We start from the raw sequence: 10,092 nt of genomic DNA on the forward strand, positions 1-10,092 counted from the left end.
AAACTGGAAGCATTCCCTCTGAAAACTGGCACAAGACAGGGATGCCCTCTCTCACCGCTCCTATTCAACATAGTGCTGGAAGTTCTGGCCAGAGCAATCAGGCAGGAGAAGGAAATAAAGGGTATTCAATTAGGAAAACAGGAAGTCAAACTGTCCCTGTTTGCAGATGACATGATTGTATATCTAGAAAATCCCATTGTCTCAGCCCAAAATCTCCTTAAGCTGATTAGCAACTTCAGCAAAGTCTCAGGATACAAAATCAATGTACAAAAATCACAAGCATTCTTGTACACCAATCACAGACAAACAGAGAGCCAAATCATGAGTGAACTCCCATTCACAATTGCTTCAAAGAGAATAAAATACCTAGGAATCCAACTTACAAGGGATGTGAAGGACCTCTTCAAGGAGAACTACAAACCACTGCTCAATGAAATCAAAGAGGATACAAACAAATGGAAGAACATTCCATGCTCATGGGTTGGAAGAATCAATATCGTGAAAATGGCCATACTGCCCAAAGTAATTTATAGATTCAATGCCATCCCCATCAAGCTACCAATGACTTTCTTCACAGAATTGGAAAAAACTACTTTAAAGTTCATATGGAACCAAAAAAGAGCCCGCATTGCCAAGTCAATCCTAAGCCAAAAGAACAAAGCTGGAGGCATCACGCTACCTGACTTCAAACTATACTACAAGGCTACAGTAACCAAAACAGCATGGTACTGGTACCACAACAGAGATATAGATCAATGGAACAGAACAGAGCCCTCAGAAATGATGCCGCATATCTACAACTATTTGATCTTTGACAAACCTGACAAAAGCAAGAAATGGGGAAAGGATTCCCTATTTAATAAATGGTGCTGGGAAAACTGGCTAGCCATATGTAGAAAGCTGAAACTGGATCCCTTCCTTACACCTTATACAAAAATTAATTCAAGATGGATTAAAGACTTATATGTTAGACCTAAAACCATTAAAATCCTACAAGAAAACCTAGGCAATACCATTCAGGACATAGGCGTGGGCAAGGACTTCATGTCTAAAACACCAAAAGCAATGGCAACAAAAGCCAAAAATGACAAATGGGATCTCATTAAACTAAAGAGCTTCTGCACAGCAAAAGAAACTACCATCAGAGTGAACAGGCAACCTACAGAATGGGAGAAAATTTTTGCAACCTACTCATCTGACAAAGGGCTAATATCCAGAATCTACAATGAACTCAAACAAATTTACAAGAAAAAAACAAACAACCCCATCAAAAAGTGGGCAAAGGACATGAACAGACACTTCTCAAAAGAAGACATTTATGCAGCCAGAAAACACATGAGGAAATGCTCATCATCACTGGCCATCAGAGAAATGCAAATCAAAACCACAGTGAGATACCATCTCACACCAGTTAGAATGGCCATCATTAAAAAATCAGGAAACAACAGGTGCTGGAGAGGATGTGGAGAAATAGGAACACTTTTACACTGTTGGTGGGACTGTAAACTAGTTCAACCATTGTGGAAGTCAGTGTGGCGATTCCTCAGGGATCTCGAACTAGAAATACCATTTGACCCAGCCATCCCATTACTGGGTATATACCCAAAGGACTATAAATCATGCTGCTATAAAGACACATGCACACGTATGTTTATTGCGGCACTATTCACAATAGCAAAGACTTGGAACCAACCCAAATGTCCAACAACAATAGACTGGATTAAGAAAATGTGGCACATATACACCATGGAATACTATGCAGCCATAAAAAATGATGAGTTCGTGTCCTTTGTAGGGACATGGATGAAACTGGAAAACATCATTCTCAGTAAACTATCGCAAGGACAAAAAACCAAACACTGCATGTTCTCACTCATAGGTGGGAATTGAACAATGAGAACTCATGGACACAGGAAGGGGAACATCACATTCCGGGTACTGTTGTGGGGTGGGGGGTGGGGGGGGGGGCGGGGACAGCATTAGGAGATATACCTAATGCTAAATGACGAGCTAATGGGTGCAGGAAATCAACATGGCACATGGATGGATACATATGTAACAAACCTGCACATTGTGCACATGTACCCTAAAACCTAAAGTATAATAATAATAAAAAAAAAAAGAAATGTAGATTAAAAAAAAAAAAAAGAAAGAAAATCAAGCACTAATGCCATTCAGAATGGAATTTCTATTGTAAGATCCGTGGGTTGAAATCCTGGAGTCACAAGCCTAACATACTAGTTCATTTCTTCATTCACTGGAGAGACTAGTTCTTCTGTTTCAATAAAAGGGTAAAACAAAAAAGAAGCAAAGAATAAACAACTCTCAGGTTAGATTAAATTCAATTAGTAAATGGCTTCTCCACAGCAAACCCACGTTGCCCAACAACAGCATTCACTTCCGTCCAGTTCTATTTTCTTCAATTCAAACCTAGACACCAACCTAACTTTCTTCCTATCAAATGTCACTCAATCAAACCTTCTCTTGAATTGTACTTTTAAGTAGATGATGTCTCATTTAAGATTCAATAAAACAGAAAATTTTGAAACAAAACAAACAAACAAAAAAAAATCAGTGAATCCAGAAGCTGGTTTTTTGAAAAGATTAACAAAATAGACCACTAGCCAGACTAATAAAGAAGAAAATAGAGAAGAATCAAATAGACACAATAAAAAATGATAAAGGGGAGATCACCACTGATCCCACAGAAATATAAACTACCACCAGAGAATACTATAAACACCTCTAACCAAATAAACTAGAAAACCTAGAAGAAATAAATTCCTGGACACATACACCCCTCAAGACTAAACCAGGAAGAAGTTGAATCCCTTAATAGACTAATAACACTTTCTGAAATTGAGGAAGTAATTAATAGCCTATCAACCAAAAAAAGCCCAGGACCAGACGGAGTAACAGCTGAATTCTACCAGAGGTACAAAGAGGAGCTGGTACCATTTTTTTCTGAAACTATTTCAAAAAATAGAAAAAGAGGGACACCTCCCAACTCATTTTATGAGGCCAGTATTATCATGATACCAAAACCTAGCAGAGACACAACAAAAAAAGAAAATTTCAGGCCAATATCCCTGATGAACATCTATGTGAAAATCGTCAATAAAATACTGGCAAATCGGATCCAGTAGCACATTAAAAAGCTTATCCACCATGATCAAGTGGGCTTCATCCCTAGGATGCAAGGCTGCTTCAACATACAAAAATCAGTAAATGTAATCCATTACATAAACAGAACCAATGACAAAAGCCACATGATTATCTCAAGAGATGCAGAAAAGACTTCGATAAATTCAACACCCCTTCATGATAAACACACTCAATAAACTAGGTATTGATGGAATGCATATCAAAATAATAGGAGTTATTTATGACAAACCCACAGCCAATATCACACTGAATCGGCAAAAACTGGAAGCATTCCCTTTGAAAACCAGCCCAAGACAAGGATGCCCTCTCTCACCACTACTATTCAAAATAGTATTGGGAGTTCTGGCCAGGGCAATCAGGCAAGAGAAAGAAATAAAGGTATTCAAATAGGAAGAGGGGAAGTCAAATTATCTGTGTTGGGAGATGACATGATTGTATGTTTAGAAAACCCCGTCCTCTCAGCCCAAAAACTCCTTAAGCTGTTAAGCAACTTCAGCAAAGTCTCAGGATACAAAATCAATGTGCAAAAATCACAAACATTCCTATACACCGATAATAGACAAACAGAGAGCTAAGTCATGAGCAAACTCCCATTCACAATCTCTACAAAGAGAACAAAATACCCAGGAATACAACTTACAAGGGATGTGAATGACCTCTTCAAGGGGAACTACAAACCACTGCTCAAGGAAATAAGAGAGGACACAAACAAATGGAAAAACTTTCCATGCTCATGGATAGGAAGAATCAATATTGTGAAAATGGCCATACTGCCCAAAGTAATTTACAGATTCAATGCTATTCCCATCAAGCTACCATTGACTTTTTTCACAGAATTAGAAAAAACTACTTTAAATTTCATATGGAACCAAAAAAGAGCCTGTATAGCCAAGACAATCCTAAGCAAAAAGAACAAAGCTGGAGGCATCACTCTACCTGACTTCAACTATACTACAAGGCTACAGTTACCAAAACAGCCTGGTACTGGTACCAAAACAGATAATATAGACCAATGGAACAGAACAGAGGCCTCAGAAATAACATCACACATCTACCACCATCTGATCTTTGACAAATCTGACAAAAAGAAGCAATGGGGAAAGGATTACCTATTTAATAAATGGTGTTGGGAAAACTGGCTAGCCATATCCAGAAAACTGAAACTGGATCCCTTCCTTACACCTTATACAGAAATTAACTCAAGATGGATTAAAGACTTAAATGTAAGACCTAAAACCATAAAAACCCTGGAAGAAACCCTAGGCAATACCATTCAGGACATAGGCATGGGCAAAGACTTCATGACTAAAACACCAAAAGCAATGGCAACAAAAGCCAAAATAGATGAATGGGAACTAATTAAACAAAAGAACTTCTGCACAGCAAAAGCAACTATCATCAGAGTGAACAGGCAACCCACAGAATGGAAGACAATTTTTGCAATCTATCCATCTGACAAAGGGCTAATATCCAGAATCTACAAAGAACTTCAATAAATGTACAAGAAAAAAACAAACGACCCCATCAAAAAGTGGGCAAAGGATATGAACTGACAGTTTTCAAAAGAAAAGATTTACGTGGCCAACAAACATGAAAAAAAGGTCATCATCACTAGTCATTAGAGAAATGCAAATCAAAACCTCAATGAGATACCATCTCACACCAGTTAGAATGGCTATCATTAAAAAGTCAGGAAACAACAGGTGCTGGAGAGGATGTGGAGAAATAGGAGTTCTTTTATACTGTTGGTGGGAGTGTGAATCAGTTCAACCATTGTGGAAGACAGTGTGGCGATTCCTCAAGTACCTTGAACTAGAAATACCATTTAACCCAGCAATCCCATTACTGGGTAGGTACCCAAAGAATTACAAATCATTCTGCTATAAAGACACATGCACATGTATGTTTATTGCAGCACTATTCACAATAGCAAAGACTTGGAACCAACCCAAATACCCATCACTGTTAGACTGGATAGAGAAAATGTGGTACATATATATCATGGAATACTATGCAGCCATAAAAAAGAATGAGTTCGTGTCCTTTGCAGGGACAGGGATGAAGCTGGAAACCATCATTCTCAGCAAAAACTAACACAGGAACAGAAAACCAAACACCACATATTCTCACTCATAAGTGGGAGTTGAACAATGAGAATATATGGGCACAGGGAGGGGAACATCACACAATGGGGGCTGTTGGGGGGTGGGGGGCCAAGGGGAGGGATAGCATTAGGAGAAATACCTAATGTAGATGGGTGCAGCAAACCACCATGGCACATGTATACCTATGTAACAAACCTGCACGTTCTGCACATGTATCCCAGAACTTAAAGTATAATTTTAAAAAAAAAAGCAAAAAAAGAAGAAAAAAAAAAACCAAATCCTGTACCCCTTAACCATCACCTCCAAAATCCCCATCTCTCTTAGGCCTAGGAATGAACAAACACACTAATCTGCTTTCTGTCTCTCTAGATTTTCCTGTTTTGAACATTTCATATCAATAGAATCATGTAATATGTTCTCCTATGTGATTGACATATTTCACTAAGCATAATGTTTTCAAGGTTCATCCATGTTGTATCATGTACCAGTACTTCATTTATTCTTATCACAGAATAATATTTCATTTTATGGATAGACTACATTCTGTTTCTCTGTTCGTCAACTCATGGACATTTGGGTTGTTTGCACTTTTATGTTAACTTTTTGTGTGGACATAGGTTTTCATTTCTCTGGGGTTTATACCAGTGAGTAGAATTGCTAGGTTATGTGGTAACTCGGTGTTTGTCATTTGAGGAATTGCCAGGCTTTTCCAAGGTGGAGCCAGGGGAAAGGTTTTAGTTGGTTTTCTGGAGTGAGAAGGCAGAGGCAGAAGGCAAGATGAAAGTAATGCTGTTTTCCTCTTAAGAAGGTCAAAAGTAATCAGAATTGGCAGTAGCCATCAAGTTGTTGGTAAACTTTCTGAGAGCCTACCATGTCAGAGAGGATGAGAGAAGCCAGAGCTGATGTGCCAAAATGTATAGCAACTTTATTTTACAAGATGAACATTTCAAAAATGAATTTTTAAAGCTCTCTTTACTGATGTAAGCATTTCCAACATGAAATGTAATTATAACTTCTAGGCTAGAGCTAGAGCCAGGGAGAAAGAAACCTAGAGCTAGAGAGAAAGGAATTGAGTGTGAGTTGAGAACATGAAGCCAGTGATAAAGAAAGAAGCAAGTCTACAGCAAGGAAGTACAAAACTTGGTCTTGTGCATGACTTTTCTACCTTCTGTGAGGTTTAAACCATTGTGCAGAAAGGACCATGATAACCTAGTGACAGCTTTGATGTCATCAATATCTCTCTATCCATCTCAACCATTTATCTGTATGACCACATTTTAAAACTCTACACCTTAGTAAAAGATCAAGTATATAGTAGGTGTTTAATGAAAATATGTGGCCGAGCATGGTGGCTCATGTCTGTAATCTCAGCATTTTGGGAGGCTGAGGTGGGTGGATCGCTTGAGGTCAGGAGTTCAAGACCAGCCTGGCCAACGTGGTGAAACCCTGTGTCTACTGAAAAATACAAAAAAATTAGCCAAGTGTGGTGGCACATGCCTGTAGTCCCAGGTACTTGGGAGGCTGAGGCATGAGAATCGCTTGAACCCAGGAGGCAGAGGCTGCAGTGAGTCAACTCTGACTCACCACTGCACTCCAGCCTGGGCAACAGAGTGAGACTCTGTCTCAAAAAAATATATGTGGACTCAATGAATTAATAACTGTTTATAGATGAATTTGTTGAACAAAGATTCATTTTATTTGTAAACTGATTGATTTTGAGGAGTAGTTACGTTGAAATTTTTTACCCACCTTTTTTCCCCTTAAATTAGAGTGGGTAGGCTTCTTATTACACCAGAGCTTTCTTCCTAAGATTTACAATTTATTTTTAGTCACTGTTTAGATATTTTGAAAAATGGAGTAGGTCCAAGTCAACTTAACTACTTATTAAATGACTACTCTATGTAAGACACCACATTAGGCACAGGAGAACATGAAGAAAGTGACACTTGTTCTGTGTCCTCAAACAACTTTAAAAAACCTAGTAATATTTGTGTTCCAGTTTTAAATTTGAATCATAGAAAAATGATTAAAAATAAGGCTGTGGGTGAGTATGGTGGAAGGGGTACACATTGTACCAGCTGTACTCTGCTCTTCTTTGGATTAATCATCATCCTGGGTGTTATCTAAGCAGAACTGTCTATCTGAGGTTATACCACTTAGGTCATAGAAGTCTTGTTTTTCATGGGCCAAACAGAACCAGGTTCTCTGTCAAAAGTTTACTAGTAATAAACGATGATAACATTATTAACGTGGAGGAAGCAATTCAGTGCCCTGGCTTGTTGTTTATTGATGTTTGCATTGTGGACTGGCACTGTTGTATATATTTTTGTTTCCATCTTATTTAGAGCACAGAGTGACAGGAAATTAGTGTTTGTTAAACAAACATATGAAGGGCTACTGACAACTCTTTTTTTTCACTCATTTACAAGTTTGTAACAATAACATGTATAAGAGCAAAAAACTTTTTGTGGATGATCCCTGTCCATGGTCTGAAAATACTTCAGGGAGGGAGCAGCAGGGGTGTACCAAGGTGGTGGCTTGGGGTGGAAGTCAGAAGAGCCTTCAGCCAACATATCCATCACAGCCTCTGCAGGCACTGGAGCAACACCAAAAACATTTCCAAATGGTTCTCCTTAGTGTTCACATTTTCCAAATCATAGGCTTTCTAGAGGGTGAGAGTGCCCATTTCCTTCACAGGTGGAATGAGTCTTCCTTTCTGAATTTTGAATAAAATACAGAACCTGAATGGTATCTATATCAGTTAACATTTTTAAAACAATAAACTGTCCCTCTAGGGTTCACTGTATCTGTCTTCTTTTCATCCTCCTGATTGGGAAAATTTAGATCAAAGACAGACACAGGCTTACTTATCATACCCACCCAGGCACATGTGTATATGCACACACTCACTGCTCCTCCATCACCCAACACACAGAGAGGAGACAGAGAAAGTAACGGGGGTGGGGGGTTGTGGAACAGGAAACTATTAGACTTATTTGGCAGTCTTTTTGTATCTGAAAAATTGCAGTGTCCATATTTGACCAAGGCCATAATGGTACCCTAGTTCTAATCACCAGCTTCCTCATTTCATTTCTCAAAGATTTAACTTCTGAAAAGACTCAGACGCTGGATAACATATTTTTGAAAGGAGACAGTTTTAAAATAACTACTTAAGTTATTTAAAGATTGAAGTTCCACAAGGAACTTCAATCTGAATTGCTGTGGGACATTTTGTTTTATGCTACTGTGCAGGAGAATAACAAAATTTTAGTTTAAGCCATAGTTGGAATTATTCTTCAAAAATATGACAGCTATGCACCTACAAATGCCTTGCTTTAAATAACCTTCAGAATCAGTTCTATTATTGTTCACTTACTACATGCTATAAAAAAAATGGATAAAACTAGTGGTAGCAAAATACTGAGCTGACTGTGGGCCTGAGACATGGAATTGCTGGCACTGTGTGGTTCTTTTTGTGAGATCCACAAATTTTAATTAAGGTCCACAATTGCACATCCTTCTATTCAAAGTAATCCAAAATACTTCCTTAGTTTTATAACCCAGTGACTTTTTATATTAGCACTTTTAGATTGACCATGCATACTTCCAAAGTTTGGTAGAGATTAGAGCTTTAATAAGTCATCCAAAAATATTGGATCTATCTCCCTGTATACTATGTATTTATTGTTTCCTTTTAAAAAAAATTTCACGATAGAAGTATACTAGCTCCAAGAGGCTGCTAGTCATCCTACTTTAAATGGTAGTGGCAGAAAGAAAAACAAAATACCTTATTTACCATTGGTGATTTCCAAATTGTTGTGTCTTCCAGATGGCTTAGAGAGGTTAAATTACTACAAGGAATACCATTTTGAAAATATGTTTCTCTCGGTATCCAAAGGCATCAAGTTAAAATCTTAGTTTCATGGAATTTTAACATAACCCACATTTTGGGGGAAGAAAATCACAAAGGTTTTTCATGTACTGTTATCTCAAAACCCTGCAATTTTAGCTGACCACCAGCGTTGTTTTCTTGGGGGTAGATAATGTTTTCCAGCTGTCCCATTACCACCTCTTCTTTGTTTCTTTTATTTGGGCCACCACTTGCTCTTCACTGTAACCAAATAGTCGAATCAGTGTTGACTGTTATTGCTATTATAGATTAAAAAAAAAAAGAACGAACTGAGTTTATATGATGGAGCTCTCTATCAATTAGAAATCAAGCTCTGAGCTCCCAGGTGACTGTCATCAAGGCCTAGAGAAGGATACCAGCCACGGGGCAAATTGCAGAGAGAAAATTCTTTCCTGAAGTATAGAAGTTCTCATAGCTATTAGTTTTAACCCTGCTAAGTCAATTATTTATTGTGAATGTAGAAATGGAATTATAGCAAATGCAGATGTGTATATGAATTCCAATATTGACCTGCTTTACTCAATGCAGAGTCATGAAAAGGGACAATTGCTTATCAAATCCTCATACTACAATAGAACTTTCAATATGTGCCCAGAAGGGCAGCCCTCCCAATACTCTATATTACCTTTTAAAGCAATAGGAGGCTTCTTAAGGCTCTCACAGATTTAATAAAACCTCCATCAAATTTCTGTTGCTGTAGCCCCAAACAATCAAGTTTCAAGGACTTGCGAGGCCTCACCTGGATTTGCGCGGCCCTGGAGCCAGACGCAGTTTTTATTAAACCTGATCTCACACTGTTGGAGATGTCGGTGGAGTTGAGCGAATGAGCAACTGGAGCCGCTCCATGGTGGGACAGATCCAGTCAGCAATCCTCTGCGCAGGCATCCCCCCATCCAATCGGCAATCCTCTGC

General features: G+C 38.4%; 1 long non-coding RNA gene across 1 annotated transcript; it reads right to left on the reverse strand.

Moving 5' to 3' along the window:
- Positions 1–7,532: 7,532 nt before the first annotated feature.
- LOC131382508 (uncharacterized) lies at positions 7,533–10,044 on the reverse strand. The gene is made up of 2 exons (XR_009212047.1): positions 9,920–10,044; positions 7,533–7,986 (listed from the first exon to the last, which is right to left on the reverse strand). It is a non-coding gene; the product is annotated as an uncharacterized LOC131382508 (long non-coding RNA).
- Positions 10,045–10,092: the final 48 nt, after the last annotated feature.

Source organism: Hylobates moloch, unplaced genomic scaffold (genome assembly GCF_009828535.3).
Source record: "Hylobates moloch isolate HMO894 unplaced genomic scaffold, HMol_V3 SCAFFOLD_35, whole genome shotgun sequence".
NCBI classification, from domain to species: domain Eukaryota; kingdom Metazoa; phylum Chordata; class Mammalia; order Primates; family Hylobatidae; genus Hylobates; species Hylobates moloch.